The 20,800-nt window shown below is 37.5% G+C and overlaps 1 long non-coding RNA gene across 1 annotated transcript in view; it reads left to right on the top strand.

Moving 5' to 3' along the window:
* LOC113620784 (uncharacterized) overlaps positions 1-20,800 on the top strand; it is a 308,396-nt gene that overhangs the window by 261,463 nt on the left and 26,133 nt on the right. The window contains exon 2 of the long non-coding RNA XR_003432914.1: positions 3,145-3,262. This is a non-coding gene — a long non-coding RNA (uncharacterized LOC113620784). The remainder of the gene's footprint in view (positions 1-3,144; positions 3,263-20,800) is intronic.

The raw sequence follows: 20,800 nt of genomic DNA, 5'->3' as shown, positions 1-20,800 counted from the left end.
GCATCCCATTGGTTTTGGATTGTCGTGTTTTCGTTGTCATTTGTCTCTAGGTGTTCTTTGATTTTCTCTTTGATTTCTTCAGTGATCTCTTGGTTATTTACTAGCATATTGTTTAGCCTCCATGTATTTGTGTTTTTTACGTTTTTTTCCCCTGTAATTCATTTCTAATCTCATAGCATTGTGGTCAGAAAAGATGCTTGATATGATTTCAGTTTTCTTAAATTTACTGAGGCTTGATTTGTGACCCAAGATGTGATCTATCCTGGAGAATGTTCTGTGTGCACTTGAGGAGAAAGTGTAATCTGCTGTTTTTGGATGGAATGTCCTATAAATATCAATTAAATCTATCTGGTCTATTGTGTCATTTAAACCTTCTGTTTCCTTATTTATTTTCATTTTGGATGATCTGTCCATTGGTGTAAGTGGGGTGTTAAAGTCCCCCACTATTATTGTGTTACTGTCGATTTCCTCTTTTATAGCTGTTAGCAGTTGCCTTATGTATTGAGGTGCTCCTATGTTCGGTACATATATATTTATAATTGTTATATCTTCTTCTTGGATTGATCCCTCGATCATTATGTAGTGTCCTTCCTTGTCTCTTGTAACGTTCTTTATTTTAAAGTCTATTTTATCTGATATGAGTATAGCTACTCCAGCTTTCTTTTGATTTACATTTGCATGGAATATCTTTTTCCATCCCCTCACTCTTAGTCTGTATGTGTCTCTAGGTCTAAAGTGGGTCTCTTGTAGACAGCATATATAAGGGTCTTGTTTTTGTATCCATTCAGCAAGCCTGTGTCTTTTGGTTGGAGCATTTAATCCATTCATGTTTAAGGTAATTATCGATATGTATGTTCCTCTGACCATTTTCTTAATTGTTTTGGGTTTGTTTTTGTAGGTCCTTTTCTTGTCTTGTGTCTTCCACTTAGAGAAGTTCCTTTAGCATTTGTTGTAGAGCTGGTTTGGTGGTGCTGAATTCTCTTATCTCTTGCTTTTTCTGTAAAGCTTTTGCTTTCTCCATCGAATCTGAATGAAATCCTTGCTGGGTAGAGTATCTTGGTTGTAGGTTCTTCCCTTTCATCACTTTAAGTATATCATGCCACTCCCTTCTGGCTTGTAGAGTTTCTGCTGAGAAGTCAGCTATTAACCTTATGGGAGTTCCCTTGTATGTTATTTGTCATTTTCCCTTGCTGCTTTCAATAATTTTTGTCTTTAATTTTTGCCAATTTGATTAGTATGTGTCTTGGCGTGTCTCTCCTTCGGTTTATCCTGTATGGGACTCTCTGTGCTTCCTGGACTTGGGGGGCTATTTCCTTTCCCATGTTAGGGAAGTTTTCGACTGTAATCTCTTCAAATATTTTCTTGGGTCCTTTCTTTCTCTCTTCTCCTTCTGGGACCCCTATAATGCGAACGTTGTTGCGTTTAATGTTGTCCCAGAGGTCTCTTAGGCTGTCTTCATTTCTTTTCATTCTTTTTTCTTTACTCTGTTCCACAGCAGTGAATTCCACCAGTCTGTCTTCTAGGTCACTTCTCCATTCTCCTGCCTCAGTTAATCTGCTATTGATTCCTTGTAGTGTAGTTTTCATTTCAGTTATTGTATTGTTCATCTCTGTTCTTTAATTCTTCTAGGTCTTTGTTAAACATTTCTTGCATCTTCTCAATATTTGCCTCCATTCTTTTTCCAAGGTCCTGGATCATCTTCACTATCATTATTCTGAATTCTTTTTCTGGAAGGTTTCCTATCTCCACTTCATTTAGTTGTTTTTCTGGGGTTTTGTCTTATTCCTTCATCTGGTATATAGCCCTGTGCCTTTTCATCTTGTCTATCTTTCTGTGAATGTGGTTTTTGTTCCACAGACTGCAGGATTGTAGTTCTTCTTGCTTCTGAAAAAGTCTTTTTTTTTTTTTTCTTTTTGTGGTATGTGGGCCTCTCACTATTGTGGCCTCTCCCATCGCGGAGCACAGGCTCTGGATGCGCGGGCTCAGCAGCCATGGCTCACGGGCCCAGCCGCTCTACGGCATGTGGGATCATCCCGCACCTGGGCACAAACCCATGTCCCCTGCATCGGCAGGTGGACTCTCAACCGCTGTGCCAGCAGGGAAGCCCCAAAAAAAGTCATTATTTTTAAACAATAAGATTGTTCACATAGAAATTCTGAGATAATCTCTTTATAATTATTACTACTAAGAGAGATCAGTAATGTTGCTGAAGGTCAGCTTTGCTTATCCCTGGGCTGTAATCCAGTAACCAAAGTCACAGGGTCATAGAGCTCCTGGGAAATCGTTTTGAAGTCTAGAAGTCTAAGATCAAGGGATCTGCCGGTTTGGCTTCTCCTGAGGCCTCTCCCCCTGGTTTGCAGATGGTGCCTTCTGGCTGTATCCTCATGTAGTCTCTTTCTCTGGGCAAGTTCATCCCTTGTGTTTCATAGCGGGGGCTTTTGTGTCAGAAAGACTTAGTTTCAGACACTTGCTGTGCCTCTTTGTGGATGTGTGACCTTGGACAAGTTGGTTAACCTTTTGCAGATTCAGATTTATGTATAAAAGTCCATGGTAGGGGCTTCCCTGGTGGCGCAGTGGTTGGGAGTCTGCCTGCCGATGCAGAGGATGTGGGTTCGTGCCCCAGTCCGGGAGGATCCCGCATGCCGCGGAGCGGCTGGGCCCGTGAGCCATGGCTGCTGAGCCTGTGCATCCAGAGCCTGTGCTCCGCAACGGGAGAGGCCACGGCAGTGTGAGGCCCGCGTACCGCAAAAAAACCCCCCAAAACAAAAAAACTCCATGCTAATATCTCATTCATATAAGTAACAGAAGAGGAGATGAAATAAAGAATATAAAACTCCTATCGTTTGGCACATCCAAGAAACTTATTAAATGGTGGCTAAGATGAAACGTAAGCCCAGAGAGATTAAATAAAAACATAACCAAACAAACTTTTGGGAAAGCAAAACAAATTTTCAAAGATCATGGACTATCTATCAGATTTCAGGTGTGCATATGTACACACAGACACACACACACACACACACACACACACACACACTAAAGTGACTAACCTTCTGGTCTCACCCTGAAGGAGGTGAGGAAAACAAGGGTCTTCTCTACTTAGTAACTAGTAATGTAACTTTTTTTTTTTTTTAAATCCACCAGCTGCCATCTGCAAGCTGGAGACCCAGGAAAACTGGTGGTGTAAATCAGTTGCAGTCCCCAGGCCTGAGAACCATGGAAGCCCAGGGCAGAAGACAGATGCCCCAGCTCAAGCAACTGGGTAAGAAGAAAGAGGGAGGAATTTCTCCTCTCCCCACCTTTTTTGTTTTTTACGTATACGTATAGCTGATTCACTTTATTATACAGCAGAAACTAACACACCATTGTAAAGCTGTTATACTCCAATAAAGAGGTTAAAAAAAAACAACACACACACACACACACAGAGAAATAAGCAATGTAGCTTTGAAAGCCCTTCTTTTTGATTTCTAAGTAGGATCCTTGAAAGTTAAAATTTCCATCATTATTAAATATACAGTAATAGTTGTGATATGTTCTGACATTATTTTTTGGAGAAGGCAAATAGGCCATTTTTCAGAAGTCAGAAGGAATGCTTTCCTCCTTGAATATGGCTGGGTAAGGCCTTATTTGACAAGATCTTAGCATTATTTTATGAGCATTTTGATTTTCCAGAGGGAGTTAGATTGCATAGTATCTTAGTGATACCAGCTCCTATGGGTATTCATAAGCAAAGGAGAAGTACATTTCTGCAGCCCCTTGGAAAACTGCTTTCTAAGACCTCAGAGGTTTAAACCTTGTGGCTAGATGATATCAGCGACCTCTGGCTAATGGACTGTCTGGCAGTCTCATGCATCATTAAAGGATGAGAATATCTTACTTGAATTTTGTAAACCAGGGAATATATATTTGAGATCTCTCGGAAGTATGGCTGACATCCCTTAGACTAATTTAGAGGAACCAGGCCCATTCAGGGGCGTTCTACCTTGAGTCACTGCATCCACACCTATGACTTCAACCTTTCTGCCTATTAGACTCCCAAATATATAACTCAGCTTAGCTCACAGGATCCTTATACTCAGCACTTCCAGAATCAGCTATATTATGCTCCTCATGCTGATGCAATCCCAGCCAATATCTTTTATTCTCTATTTTGGTTAATGGCACCTGGGAATTAAAACCTTTACTTCTGCTTTCTCCCTCATCCTGCCCTCCTGCACTTTGTTATGAATTGATGTGGATTCTGATTCCTGTAACTCTCTTGATTCCATCCAGCCTCTTAATCCCCTTGACTCCGTCCCACCTCTCTCTGACTATGGCCATAGACTTTTATGTGAACTTAGTACCTATGTTAATTCATCTTCCATACTGTTTCGATGTGATGATGGCATGCCTCTGCTCACAGTCTTTTAACATCTGCCCAGCCAGCATCTGGTCCCTCACCTTTGACTATTCTTCCTTCCAGTCCCATTTAACTTCTTTTCTCCAAATGGATCACATCATTGCCTTCCTCTATTCCCTTTATCATATTGCTTTTTTTGTTTTTTTAACGTAAAATGCCTTCCTTCATTGGCAAACTCTTACTCATCCCTTAAGATTCAGCTAAATATCACCTTTGCAGTGAAATATTCCTTGACTGACCCAGAAAAAGTCAAAGCCCTCTCCTCTGGATAATATCTATTGAAGCATGAATCACACTTAATAAACTTTGTTTATGTGTCTTGTCTCTCAGGAGTTTAGAAGATCCTTGTGAGCAGGTATACCATACACCTAGCAAATATAAGTTTCATGAGCTCCAACACTGCTTAGGCTTCTCCAGTGGTCTCAAATATTCAATTATGAGGGATCACTGGGTTGACAGATAAGATAGGAAAGTGTGAGAGGTCTTATGGGAGATCAGAATAGTAGGGGAGAGGGAAGAAGAACAAAGATGGAGGCAGATAGTTTGGAATGATGGGCACTTGGCTGTAAGTGGGGCTAGCGGAAAACAAAATGGTATCCTACACCTCTAATCTGATTTATTGTTATCAAAATTTGAACAGTTTGTACCAGCTTAAAATGACATCTAGTCTCACATCTTTAAAAACTTTTTTAAAGAAACAGTTTTACTACAACAGAAATAAATTTTTTTTCAAGTGAAAAAGAATCTGTCTACCTTCAAGAAATCTATCAGTCACTAAAAGCAAGCAGGAGGTATAATAAATACACTCTTACTGAAAAGACAAATCTCAGAGAAAAGTAGAGACACACCTTAGGCTATCTGTCCTACCTCACTGGGGTGTAAACCCACAAAAGACAAGCTACAGAGATGATTTTCACCCCCATGCTTTCACACTATTGCTGTTGGCATAATCGCATGGGGAACAATCAATGCCATACAAATGTTTCGATACACATGCGTTTTTCTCTGAGTTCTGAGTGAATTAGAGTAAAGATAGATGAACGTGCACAAGGAAGGAGAAACTACATCTGTGTATTTTTCTTCAAGTAGACCAGGGCTCAATTTGACCTGGAGTTTAGTAAATTAAATGTAAGAGACACATTGAAATGGTGCTCTTGACTCTGGTATGAGGCAAAATAAGGAAGTAGCAGGATGCTAAGAGTTGTTTGCAGGATGTGGAAGTGAGGGTTCCCCTTCTTTGTGGTGCTAAGCAGATATCTGGAACTTTCTCAACAACCCCAAGCATGAGTGGTTTGAATTTATACAACAGCAGACCCAGGAAACCTACAATCTCAACTCGAATTTCTGTATGGGCATAAACCATTTCTTTTCAATTTACTTCCACAATTACTGAGTACACACTATGTGCCAGGCACTGTGCTGGGCAGTGATGACACAAAGGTGAATAGTGTACCAAGGAGTTTATAATATAGTGGGAGAGCAAACCACATAAACAGCTCAATATAATATGATAAACATGAAGATCCTTAGCTCAAATTGTTTTGAAAATTTTAACTGTTGCCAATCAACTAGTAAATGTAGCTTAAATTGTTCACCCTCATCTTTTGCAATATCATATATTCATCAATTTATTAGTGTTAACTTGTTTAAAATTAAAATCTCGATTTTTGCCGCCAGTTGTCTTCCTCATAAATTTTTCTCCATCTCAAGAAATGCCAGCTTTGATCTACCTGCTTAGGCCAAAATTCTGGAATCTACTTTTCTTGAACACCATGTATCCAATCCATCAGTGAATTCTGCCTGGTAACCCTCAAAATATATCCAGATTTTGACCACTTCTCTCTGCGCCCCTTCATCACTCAGCCCCCCCCAATACTGGCCCAAAGCCACCATTTTCTGAATAATCTTCTACCGGGTCTACTCTCTCCATCCTTGCCCTTCTTCAATCTATTCAATGTGTAATTCATTCAAAGCATAAGTTAGATCCTTTTTTTTGCTTAAAATTCTAAATTTTTAGCATGCTTATAAATTCCTATGCAATCTGTGCCTTTCCCTCTTCCAGCAAATCTTTCAACTTCATTTCCTTTTACTGTCTCCATTTGTCTGCTCTAGCTACACTGTAAACTCCATGAAAATTAGCTTTTGTTTTGCTCACAATTAGCGTTTAAAACAGTATCTGGCATTCTATTACTACTGCTACTAGTAATAATAACTGGCTTATATAACACTGATTTTGAGCCCAGCGCTGTTCTATGTTACTAGCATATATTATTTATTCCTCGAAATAATCTTAAGAGAGAGGTATGATTATTATGCTAATATTACAGATAAAGAATTGAGGCACAGAGAGGTACTATGCACTTGATAAGTATTTGTTGAGTTATCTCATTCAGGTAACAGTCACTCTCAGAGTGGGAACTCTGAGAGCCAGTTTTCTAACTTATAAAATAAGATAGATATTGGCTTGCATACCTCAAGGGAAGAAATGAGTGGGCGAATACATAAAAGTGTTGTTTAAACATAAAGCCCCATACAAATTGTTCGGTTTCCCTAATTCAATTCCATTTTACTTGGATCCTTTTGGTTAACAAACTTCCCATCACTGCCTATCATCATTTTACCCTTTTTTTTTTGGCGGAATCTTAGTTCCCTGACCAGGGATCAAACCCATGCCCTCTGCAGTGGAAGCATGTAGTCTTAACCACTGGATCGCCAGGGAAGTCCCTACCCCTTTTTGTCTGGCTCAGAGATCACTTTCTCCAGGAAGCCTTCCTTGAACTCCCATTCTCTTCTGTCGCCCCTATGCCTGGTACACATTATTACCACTGGGCTTTGATGCACCATACACATTTCTTGTTTACTTTTCTTCTTCCTTTATCAGACTAGGAACACTCTGAGGACAGACACTTTGTGCCATTTGCCTCTGAATTCCAAAAGCCAGGCATATAGGAGGTGCCAAATACATGCTTATTAAATGAGTGGATCACCCAACAACACACATTAGGACTAACAATTTAAAGAAATATAATATTTGAACCTAAATGGGCATTAAACGACATATCCAGGAAGAAAATAAAATTTAGATTGATTTGCTTAGATGAACTAAAGTAAATGTCCTATTCAGATTAATTACCACAAGCTAATGCTTTTCATAAAGAGACTTGTGATAACTGTCCTTCTGTTGTTTTAGTAGCTTTTCCATAAACCAACACTGAAGTTCCATTTGCAGTGAAAGTCAGAGAACATCCAGGAGCGTTACAGATTTTGGAGACAGGTTAACTGCTCTGTAAACATAACACCTACAACTTCATTCAACACAAAGACATCATGTAGAGGTAATGTAGAGTCCTAAAACTAGAAACGGCCTGAACTGTGCACTAACACAGCTGTGAAGGTAAATTTGCAGAGTTGGTTTTTGGCTTTTCATTTATTTCTGACTGTAGTAACTCTGGTTTTTTATACTTCAGTTCAATCCTATCAGGCTATTTCATGCTTGTCAGAAAATAAAGTCAAAAGAGTATTACAGTGGTGATTGGAAAGAACGTAAGATTAATTTGAAGGAGAAAGAAGGCATTTTATAAATGAACATGAAATGCCTGGAGGCCTACCAAGAACACCCAGCCATACACTAGTTTTTTAGCTCAGATTTGCTGCACACAGCATGCCATGGCCTTGGGAGAAAACCCCATGTCAAATGTCATTGGAAGCTGCTCAGCCAGGCACATAGAAAGGCACATTGCATCAATGATATATGACAAGCCTGGTGGTGATTTTTCTGCTCCAGTGGCCAACTCATCCAAAGTCTGGACAAGCTAACACACAAATAGTTCATAAAGAACTAGGCTGTCAGAATCATCTTTACAAGGCAGTGACTAGGGCTCTTCTTTTAATGAACATCTCACATTCCTGTGTAGCCAGGAATGTCTCAACCACTAAAATATCCAGAGAAGCAGATACAAAACTACTGGGGATGGAGGAAAGTTTCTCACAAAAACACCATTAGCTCAATATTCATTCTAATCTGCAGAAAATAACTTTCATCAGTGTGTTTTGAGGTTGCTATCTCATTCATCATTACCTTTTAATATAATCTAACAGCTTCTAGAGCCTAATATAGAGTCGATATCTTGGCATAAAAGTAGGAAAATGATGGAGGTGTAATACACACACAGCTTGTGCCAGGCAACTGCTAGGTTTTTTTTCGTACATTTGATTAATTTCATAACAGTAATGATGATGATGTTGGTGGTGGTAAATTGATCAGTAGGTTACTTTATTGATCTCTTTTTTAGGTTCCAGGCACTTTTCTAAGTGCTTGACATGCATTATCTTATTCAACATTCACAATAACACTATAAGGTAGGTTACAGGGAACTAGTTTTATACCAGTTAATTCGCTCAATGTAAGACAACTAGTTAGTGGAGGATCTGAAATTAAAACCACGTTGGTCATACTTTGAGGCCCACAATTTTCTCCTTAATTAATTTAATCTTAGAATTCATCTTGTCCACTAATTTTTTCTGACTTATCTCTGGATTGTTCCAAAGTGTTCCTGGAGATGTGTCCAAGAATTGGGGAGAGTTCTCAATGTCCCCTTTCCAGGCAATTGACATATTTGACTTTGGCTTAAAATTTTAAGTAAACAAAGGGGTCTAGGACTTAAAATACATTTGAAAACTACTTCCATGCTTTTGACCAATGCTTCCATTATATCGAAAGAAAAGCTGAAGCCTGGAAAAGGTGAAGCTCAGGGTTCCCTGGTGTGTTATAGACCTCCTCCTGGTGAATGGTAGTTGTGTGACTGGGACCCAGCTCCCCTGACTCAGGTCAGATCTTTCCATGCCACCATGAGCCCTCAGAAAGGTTCACACCGCTGACGGAAAGAGGTTATAACACTTTAGTTGCCTCTACAGGGAGCACTTGAAGAAGGCTTCTGCCCTGGGACATGGGACATGGTTAGCTGCATTTTCACCACATACAAACTTATTTAAAAATGAGAAGAGATCGGTGTAAGGTTTTCAAACATAAGGTTCATTGTTGCATTATTTTCACGTGTGTGTGTTATGTATGTCTATATTTATTTCATATTAAGTCAGTAACCTATTGTCAACTAATTCACCTATACCAAATTCTATAATACACAATGTAAAACAGTAAAAAAATCATGCTTAAGGTTAAGCAGTTTTGTTCTTAAACTTTACCTGCATTATACTGTATGTGATAATTGAAATATTATATTGACACCAAAGTATATATTGGCCTTTCTTTGAACCTTAGGAAGTATCTACTAGTATGCAGAAAGGTAACATAGTGTAGAATTATGGTTCTCAAACATTTTAAAGCTGCCATAGCCAATGGAAGTGCAGTTTGATTATCACTGTAAACAAACGAGTTTAGGAGTCAGATGTCGGCTTTAATCTGGACCTCACAGCTCTCACGAGCTTGGAGCTTTAGGCAAAACACTGAGCCTCTTAGGACCTGGGTCTCCTTACACAGGATAAGAGTTGCTGTTGCCTGGTTATTTGGAGGCTTACAGGTAAATTAGGGAAAGTGTTGAGCCTAGTGGATATTCAATTAATGCTTGTTACTAAATTCCCATATCATTCCATTTGCCCTCATAATATCTTCATGACATTATGTGTTTAGACTGGGAATTTTAATAATATCTTGATGAATGAATGGACTATGTCAACGTTTATGGACCATTTATTCTGGCCACAGTGCCGACTGTTTTATATATGCTACATTAGTACATTTTGCTTCACTATAATACCATGGAAGTAGATTCCATTATTATCTTCACTTTACAGAGGAAAACTTCGATTCTTTAAGAGGTTAAATAACTTTCTGAAAGATTCAGGTCTGGTAAGTCGTGGCTCTGGATTCTTCCACACCTGATCCCAAAGCACACCACCAAGCCCCTGTCCTCTTCACCTCTATGACATCTGACCTTTCAACTCTACCTTATTCCTTGAGAAACTGTGGTTTTTCTTCTTATTAAGAGGTGTGTCTGTGAATCTCCCACAATAATCATGATTTCATCAAATAAAAATAATATTACAAAGGATGTCCACTTCCGTGCACAAACAGATGCTGACATGCTGACATCTCTGTGTCAAGGTGCTTTCTCATTCAGTATCAAATGTTACACATGTAGCTAATGACTGTCCCATTCCGTTCCCCCCCTTCCTTCTCAGCTGTAATCACTTTCCTGACATTGGTAGATGTATGCATAATTTTAAAAAATTTTTATTGGAGTATAGTTGCTTTACAATGCTGTGTTGGTTTCTACTGTACAGCAAAGTGAATCAGCTATATGTGTACATATATCCCCTCTTTTTTGGATTTCCTTCCCATTTAGGTCACCACAGAGCATTGAGTAGAGTTCCCCGTGCTACACAGTAGGTTCTCATTAGTTGTCTATTTTATACATAGTATCAGTAGTGTATATATGTCAATCCCAATCTCCCAGTTCATCCCACCCATCCTTTCCCTCTTGGTATCCATACATTTGTCTATTTCTGCTTTGTAAATAACATCATCTATACCAATGTTTTTAGGTTCCACATATATGCATTAATATATGATATTTGTTTTTCTCTTTCTGACTTACTTCACTCTGTATGACAGTCTCTAGGTCCAGTTTTTATATTTTATAAAATATGGATCTCTCTATGAACAATATATATGTTATTTTCTACATTTAAAGTTTTTATATAACTTTTTTTATAAATGCATTTTTTACGTTGAATACATTTTGTCAAGTTCAAATCATTTAATACTTTTTAAAAATTCAACTTGGTGTTTCAAAATCACCCTGTTTATTGCAATTTATTCAGGTCAATATATGTAAATTCATTTGTTTTCATTTTGGTTCACTATCCTACCGTGTGAACAAAGTCCACTTTGTTCATTTATGTAGTGAAGCATAATTCATTTATGTAGTGAAGAATAATTAGGTTGCTGCGATGTTTCACTCCCCCAAAGGGAGCAGATCTGAGCATCTTTGCATGTAAGTCCTTATAAAAGTGTGCCAGAGTTTCACTAGGGAATTCATTCATCTAGTAGGAAAACTAGTGAATCAGGGCTTGTGAGCATGTTCAAGTTTACCAGGTGTTTTGAAGGTGCTCTCCTCTGTAGTGGTACTAATTTCTACTTCAACCAATAACGTCTGTGAGTCTTACCTTTCTACATCTTTATTACCACCTTGGTGTAAGATTAATTGGGGTCAGTATCTATTAATTAGTATTTCAGAAGTTGCTAGTGAGCTTTAATATCTTTTGATATTTTTATTGGCATTCTAATTTTCTCTGAATAAAATGCTTTAGGCCATTTTTCTTCTAGGCTATTTGATTTTTAAAAAAATATACTTTCTTCATCTGGCTTATCCTTTTACTTTTTAAAGTTTCTTTTTTATATAAGTTTTTATCCTAGTACAGTCATGTTGAATAATCATTTCTTTCATGGTTTTTGCTTTTTTTATTTCATGATTAAAAAAAATCCTTCTTTCACCCGGAAGCTGCTCAAGGCCTGGGGAGACTGGTAGACCCAGCAAGGACCACTCTTGCAGGCAGCCTTTGCTCATCCACCCCGCAGGCCAGACTTTCACCAGAATCTACCACATTCATTGGGGCCTCCCTTCAGGCCTTTCCCCACTGGTCCTTGCCTCTTCCTTGGTTCATGAAGCAAAAATTCCCCCAAGTGCTCTTTCTTTCAAGGCTCTGGCAGCACAGGAAGCCTAGGTAGCTGCTTGGGTCAGATACAGTAGCAGCAAGGGTAGCAGGGATATATTCAAGCTATCATCTTCCCATAATAACCCAGTAGTTATTCTCTATCATTGACCAATTTGTTTCTTTCATTGAGCTTATTTTAAGGTGTGTGCTTATATGTGCAATGTATTTTACTTGTCTTCTCAGAATTCCCTAGCAGTGATTCTCTTATCACAGCAGAAATGGTTTTTTTTTACAAGGTGCATGTTATTTTCTCCTCTTTTATTGTCTGACTTCTCTGTTCTGTCAGTTCCCTGAGGCTAGGAACCATGTCTGTTCATAGTTACACTATGGTACTGCTGGGATAGAGCAGGTATACAAAAATTTATGTTACATTGATAAATGAGAGATTAAATTTCCTTACAATATCTGGGAGGTTGCTATTCTCTGATGCTAACTGAAGCTACTTCTTGCGGACCACTAAGCTGAAGATGGGTTTATAAGCCTTTGTGAATATTGATAAACCAAAAAGTATACATGTCTGGAGAAAAAGCCATGTGACTTCCACTCTTAGGTAGTGTCTACAGAAGGGTCAGAATCTGCCCTCCCCACCAAATCTATGTTGAATCTCCACCAGCATTCCAATATATTTGAGGCCCAGCTTACTACACTATTCATCTTGGCCACAACAGTTTCAGTAAGAGAAATTTTAATGACAATGTATACACTATTTCTATTTTGTAGAGACGATTGAGATACAACGAAACTAAGGTTTTATGGTCACACCATCAGCCAGCTATAGTGTAAGAAAATAAGAAGCTTATAATGACAAACACTCCTTTATAGTGAGATGAATTAAATGATAAAGGAGTCATTTGTCATCTTAGAACCTCCCAAGGAAAGCCGGCAGAAGTACTTGAATTGACAGAGGATATGCTACATCAGAGAAACAAATTACAGAAGGCAATTTATAATTTGATAGGGAGAAGAAACTGCGGAATAAAGAGAGAAATCAGAACCGGTTACCAGATACAGGAGAGTAGGCCTCATATGTAACTTGGACAACAAGTGAATTTGTGAAGCATAACAATGTCCGTATTGCATCATATAGGTAGAAATGTAGTAATATACTTTTTTCTTTTTTTGTAGATTTTATACACAGGCTTTAAAATGTTTGTAGCTATATGGTCTTCCCTGGAAGGGGAGTTGGAATGAGGGAGTTGAGGAAGAGGATGCGACAGGTTACGCGATAGGTACACATACATTATGTGTACAGGTTTGCACAAACACATATACATATATATGCATACAGTGATTGCTTTTGACATGATATATAGCTCTTCCAATCTCTCTTATTTTTTAATCGTTTCAGTCCCAAACTTTGTCAGTTCCATTCCTACCACACTCAGATTCCTCACTGCCCAGATATACAGCTCTACTATCTAAGCAGCCTGGTAGCATGATTCCAAATCCTCATTTAGTTGCATTCACTTTCCCTTCGGTCTGCTCTTATCATAAAGCTACAACCTGACACTTTCTAATCTCATGCCCATTGGCAAGACTCCTAAATTCCCTGACCCATCTGTCATCTTAGACTATTTTGACAAAGTATTGACAGTGGAAGAGACTGATTCGATTAGTCTAACAGCATCCTTACGGCTGCTAGGTTGCCTCTCTGGAGCTGTGGTACCCAAGCAGAAGGCCTGAGCGGCTGGGTTAAGATCCCAAAGGCTTTAACAGAATTTAAGTCTTGCCTGGTGTCCTTGCTGCTCACTGATGTGGGAGCCAGTAAATCTTTCTCATCGTTTTCGCTTGTGAAATTTAGCCTGTGAAACTTACATATATTTAATTCACCATCTTTTTTGTGATTTGTTTGCTCTTAAAGATCAATATACGTACATCTACCGACATCAATTATGTTTTCTTTCAGATACAGATTTAGGCAACAGCTTTTATTGAAGTGAATGGCTTCTCTTTCTGTTTCACAGTAGAAAATTATCTAACTTTCCTTGGAATTGAAGGTTAATAAATAATCATTAAATCTGTTTCTCTTAGGTGCCAAGTCATTTAGATAAAAAATATAATGCTTTATTAATCATAATAAGTTTAGTGATGGTCAAACATCCGGATGTCTCAAGATGTTTGGTTCGACATAAAAAGAAACAACTAATTTGCAGAATTCTCCTTTTGGCCCAAATATAATGATTTTATATAAATGGGTAAACGTCTACACACTAAACCCTCTGTTTTTCTGTAGGACCCAATAGTATAATATTAAATTTAAAATGAGTATTATTGAAATGCTCGATCTCATTGAAACAGCAGGAGATTTATTTTTGTGGAAGTGAAGGTTTTACTTTTGCAACGATGACTCACATATGAGGAATAGAAAAATATTGTACTGTGAATTTAAGGTTCTCTTCATCCATACCAATCAGCTAAACACAAGTAATGATCTGGTTTATAAGATATTCTCACTGAGTTGGCAAAGAGTACAGACAGCCCATTTTTCATGTCTCTGGATCTGTTCAATGTTAATAGCAGTCACTATAACCTTAAGATCCAAAGTCTGTTTTATCACTTTAGTGTGTTTCATTTTCGTGCATATCAACAGCAAACAGTTCTTTGAAATTATTGTGGTCTTTCAAAAGAATAAGGTTATTTATGTTTATGTTTATAACATACATATTCCACAGTTTCTGTAGCTGATAGAGAACACTGCTATAATTAAAAACAAATTCAAATATCTGAAAATGTCATTTCTACTATCATACTCTGATACATTAATTTTATTTGATATATCTAGGTAGTTAACTCAAATAACATACAGATCTCAATTTAAAGAAGATGAAAATCTGTATTAGTGGGAATTTAAATTTAGCTAGATAAAATTTCCCATTCCGTATTCTAAAAAAATAATCCCACAAATACATGCCAATCATCTTATAAAGTTCTAAGCTTTTTATACCCTGGACTCAGGGCCTTTGCTATATCTAATACTCCATACACCACAGGCGCTATTTAAATCACTGTCTTTAATATGGATTAGGTACCAAATAAGAATTATCACTCTATTAATCTCTGCTGTAGGGAGAGGTTAAAATCAGTTGGAATATCCTTCTCATGTTCTTTACAGCTTATGACAATAGTTTCTATATTAGTCTTATTTTTTTTCACTGATTTTATGCTAACTATTTTCTATTCTTTCTTTTTTTCTCCAAACTTTGTAGGGTATTCCAAAAATACCCTAAATCAGAAGTGTTAAATGTGCTGGGGATTCTGAGGTGTAGCCTGAATCAGTCCCGTCAGAAAAGAATTTTTAGGTGGATCTTGTGCAGTCTTTTAATTCATGTGACTTTTTAAAAAAAATATCTCTGCATTCTTTTTTTCTTTTCTTTTTGATGTGGACCATTTTTAAAGTCTTTATTGAATTTGTTACAATATTGCTTCTATTTTATGTTTTGGTTTTTTGGCCGCAAGGCATGTGGGATATAACTCCCCAACCAGGGCTCGAACCCGCACCCCCTGCCTTGGAAGGCGAAGTCTTAACCACTGGACTGCCAGGGAAGTCTCTAATTCATATGACTTTTTAATTCTACCCCTTCACATAGCTGAGTTTACTTATCACATTGCATTGAGTACAGTTGACTCCCTGTGAAGTTGTATCATGTGGTTTAAGTATCCATTAGCATCTGGGGCAAGCCAATACATCTAAGACCTTTGTGAAAATCTAAACCAGGAAATAACGCCCCTCTCTTTCCCTGTAGAGGTATGTGTATATATATGTGTGTGTGTGTGTGTGTGTGTGTGTGTGTATATATATATATATATATATATATATATGTATATATATATGGCTTTCATATATAATATAGTTACATCATATATTTATATTATATAATTTACATAATTATGCAATATATAATTATATTTTATAATGGCTTTTATATATAATAATATATGTAATTCTTAAAAAAAGTGATTCTGGCATAAAATAGAATCTTACAGAATATTTTGTCCCTTAAAAAGTAGCCATGGGTTCTACCTGTGAAAGACAATTTATTAGTATTAGATAAGATAATGGAAAGCATGAAAGGCTTTTAATAAAGGCATGGGTATACTTAGAACAGATTCGAGCATTGCATTATAACATATATATAATTAATGTTAGTTTTTAATAATTTTTTATTAAGCTCCTACTGTGTGTCAGGCAGTGAACTAAGTGCTTTATATATATATTGTCTATTTTTCTTCTCACAACGACCCTCAAATAAGAAAGATACTGACATTCTGACTATTTAGAGATGAGAGAATTGGTGGGCTAGCGGGGGTAAGATCCAGGAGTGGAGTGGAGGTAGGTGGAGAAGCCAGAATTAGCTGCCAACTCTGGCTGATTCTGCAGTCAACATGCTTTTCCCATCAAATGATGGTCATTAAGTTAGAACTGGACAGTGGTCAGTGAGTTAAAAAAAAGTGCAACCTTAATTTGATGGTTCTATGAATAGCTTATAGAAATCTTAGAAAACATTTCTTTCACGGGATACAACAGTTTTAAAAACCAGGAATACAATGCTCAATTTTAGTTTTAAAAAATTTTGTCCTATTCCTAGTAATATACCCATTTGTACAGAAATATGTCAGAAAATGAACCAGAAAAAAATGTGATAGTACTTTTTAATGATTTGAAATTTACATACAATTAGCAGAAGAAAGCATGTAATTTTTAAAATGAGCATATTATTTCTAAAAGGGCCAGAAAGATTAAAGTGATAATGTTGAATGGCCCAGTGCTTATTTTGATGTGTCATTATTTTCAACTAGCTTTTTAAAAGTCCCCTTCAGCTAACAACATGTAGGAAAAGCAAAAACAGATTGAAAAGCAAAAAGTACATAATGCTCTTGTCAAAGTTTATGTCTTTATCTAAATCTCATTTATCTTTGCAAATACAGCATGGTCGACCACCTCAATCCCTTGCTTAATACCATTTTATTTTAAAAGAGGAATATTCATAACAGTCTTGATTACTTTCCCATTGAATGTCCAAGTTATTCATGAATGGTTCAAACAATTATGTACTTTCCCCTCCTATTTGGAAATGTCAGAATGGGTCAGAGTGCTATTTCACCAACAAGAGGCAATGGAAACAGATATGGACAAAACACTGAAACTGGAAAGCAGACCTATCCATGGGGCTGTCCTGCGTAAAACGGCAAATCTCTGTGTGGTTACTGTGGGTGTTGCATTACTGTGGGCCAGTTGTGGAAGAACGAGTTCAAGGTCAAAATAGCTGGATGGCAGTGTTGCGCCTTTGGGTGAGGAGCCCATTCCTGGAAGGAACATGGTAGTGTTGTGGGAATAAACAGCTTCTTGTTCTCTAGAGGTGGGGCTGACAAGAGCCAGTGAGGCCAAGGCTTTTTCTACAGGGGCTCAGGTCTATCGGGAACTTGAAGCAGAAACTCTATGGTAAGTCAATGCAGTGGCTAGAGCTGGGCAACAAAAGGAGGGCTAAAACTTGGCATATTAGTAAGACATTCCAGACCCTATGCACTGCTGGGTTGAGGCTGACTATAAAACATTTGCACTGCATCAAGAATGACTCAGGAATTGATTGATAGGGTAGATTCAGCAAGTGAGAGAATGGAGAAGACAAGTCCACTGGTGAACTATGCACATTTATTCGGAAAATTAAGAAATTACAATTAATTTTTTTAAAAAAAGCCATTCCAATTATTTGGGACCTCCCAGACAATGTGACTGGCTGAGTGTTCACTTTCAAATAAGTTTTTAAAACATTATTAATGTATAGCTAATCCTGGAGTGTCAGTTTTATGATATAAATATTCCTCACACTTAATAGTCTTGTAAATAGACACACTGAATGTTTCACACTTAAAGCATCTACTACGGAAAGCAAAAACAGAGGCATAGGAAGCATGATTATGTTTCATCTGATCTGCTTAACTTGAAAACTGTGTATGTAACTCACCTCCAAATAAAGCAGTAAAGAAGTGACAGAAAATAAAAAGGTAACAATATATAAGATGTCACAGTACATCTGCTTAGGAAATTTTAGTAAGCTCTCTGTTCTTAAAGCTGATATAATTTGTGATTTATAATTATCAGATATATATTTATTTCTAATTTGCATAGTTTACCTCTTCTTATGGTTTTCTAAAAAGGAGTATATGACTATGAAGGTAGAAATCCTGCCATAGCAAAATCATGCCTGGGATCATTTTTGTTCTCTCTGATTCCACAGACTTGAGTTTTATAAAGAGGAGAGGCTCTGCCGAATGTGATGAATAATTGCATTACAGACCGCAGAGGTGGAGGTGACCTTGGAGATCACATAGCCAGTATCTTACAAATGAGGAAACTAAGACTTGGGGATTAGGTTCACAGAACTAATAGTAGATATTTTAGATCTAGAGCATAAATATTAAAGCACCAGAAGCACTTCCCCACAGCAAAAAGGACAGTTACGTGTTTCATCTTGAGACCTAGTTAAACATGGCTCTGTTTACTTACATGCGGAAAGGTTCTCTGGCTAAGCTCTGCATCAGACTTTAGAGACAGACACTTGCTGGGAAGAAAGAGCTGGATGTTGGCCTGACGCAGACAGAAAAGCCTGCTTGGGCTAGCACAAAGAGGAAATGTTCTAGTGGGTGTAAGTGGAAAAACTCAAAAGAGATGTAAAAAAGGTGGAGAGTGGGTCCATAGACCAAAAAGAGAAATTCATTATGAAATTCAACAAGCCTTGATGATTTTGGCCAGGAAGCAAAAGATGGCATGAATTGAGAGGGAGAAAGTCATGTTATCTTTTTTGCAAGAGTATGATTAGAAATGTTTTAAAGTTCTAGTTTCTGCAAACACAGGGCTCTTCTAATGCCTGGTTCTGAAATTACAGAACAATATGTATATGGTGTCTCTAATTCGTGATCCTTGAGATGTGAGATATTTAAAACATTTTTGATTTGAAGTTCAGAGTAAAGTATGTAGTAATGTTGGTGTGTCTTACTTTGGAAAGCAAGAAACAAGGAGCAATATCCAACCAGTTCGATTACTGGGCACAAAGGGGGGCGGGCTTAGCTTATGCCCCAGTGTCCTGGTCCTGCCACATCCAATGAGGGCAGACAGGGATAGCAGCCGCTGGAATCACATTCTTTTTTTTGTTGTTTGTTTTTAGTTATTTCTGAGATATACATTTTAAAGTAATAACTAGAATTATGACTTATAACATTATACCAGAATATATAAGATTTTTAGGAATTTCATGTAATGTCTGAAACATTTATATTAACATATTTCCATACAAATAACCCAAAGAAAGTTTAGTATTAGTTTTTTCTTAATTTTTGAATTTCATTTTATTTATTTTTATATACAGCAGGTTCTGATTAGTCATCAATTTTATACACATCAGTGTATACATGTCAATCCCAATCACCCAATTCAGCACACCACCATCCCCAACCCCCTGTGGCTTTCACCCCTTGGTGTCCATATGTTTGTTCTCTACATCTGTGTCTCAACTTCTGCCCTGCAAACTGGTTCATCTGTACCATTTTTCTAGGTTCCACATACATGCATTAATATACGATATTTGTTTTTTTCTCTTTCTGACTTACTTCACTCTGTATGACAGTCTCCAGATTCATCCACGTCTCAACAAATGACTCAATTTCGTTCCTTTTTTATTGCTGAGTAATATTCCATTGTATATATGTACCACATCTTCTTTAGCCATTCGTCTGTCAATGGGCATTTAGGTTGCTTCCATGACCTGGCTATCGTACATAATGCTGCAATGAACATTGGGGTGCATGTGTCTTTTTGAATTATGGTTTTCTCTGGGTATATGCCCAGTAGTGGGATTGCTGGATCATATGGTAATTCTATTTTTAGTTTTTAAAGGAACCTACATAGTGTTCTCCATAGTGGCTGTATCAATTTACATTCCCACTAACAGTGCAAGAGGGTTCCCTTTTCTCCACACCCTCTCCAGCATTTGTTGTTTGTAGATTTTCTGATGATGCCCATTCTGACTGGTGTGAGGTGATACCTCATTGTAGTTTTGATTTGCATTTCTCTAATAATTAGTGATGTTGAGCAGCTTTTCATGTGCTTCTTGGTCATCTGTATGTCTTCTTCGGAGAAATGTCTATTTAGGTCTTCTGCCCATTTTTGGATTGGGTTGTTTCTTTAATATTGAGCTGCATGAGCTGTTTATGTATTTTGGAGATTAATCCTTTGTTGATTCATTTGCAAATATTTTCTCCCATTCTGAGGGTTGTCTTTTCGTCTTGTTTATGGTTTCCTTTGCTGTGCAAAAGCTTTGAAGTTTCATTAGGTCCCATGTGTTTATTTTTGTTTTTATTTCCATTACTCTAGGAGGGGGATCAAAAAAGATGTTGCTGTGATTTATGTCAAAGAGTGTTCTTCCTATGTTTTCCTCTAAGAGTTTTATAGTGTCCGGTCTTACATTTAGGTCTTGAATCCATTTTGAGTGTATTTTTGTGTATGGTGTTAGGGAGTGTTCTAATTTCATTCTTTTACATGTATCTGTCCAGTTTTCCCAGCACCACTTATTGAAGAGGCTGTCTTTTCTCCATTGTATATCCTTGCCTCCTTTGTCATAGATGAGTTGACCATAGGTGCGTGGGTTTATCTCTGGGCTTTCTACCTTG

The sequence above is a fragment of the Aethalodelphis obliquidens genome, unplaced genomic scaffold, assembly GCF_003676395.1.
Source record: "Aethalodelphis obliquidens isolate GAN/ISIS:26980383/991018 unplaced genomic scaffold, ASM367639v1 scaffold8, whole genome shotgun sequence".
Classification (NCBI taxonomy): domain Eukaryota; kingdom Metazoa; phylum Chordata; class Mammalia; order Artiodactyla; family Delphinidae; genus Aethalodelphis; species Aethalodelphis obliquidens.
Note: the sequence above shows the minus strand (reverse complement) of the source record. Positions and strands in the feature narration are given on the sequence as shown.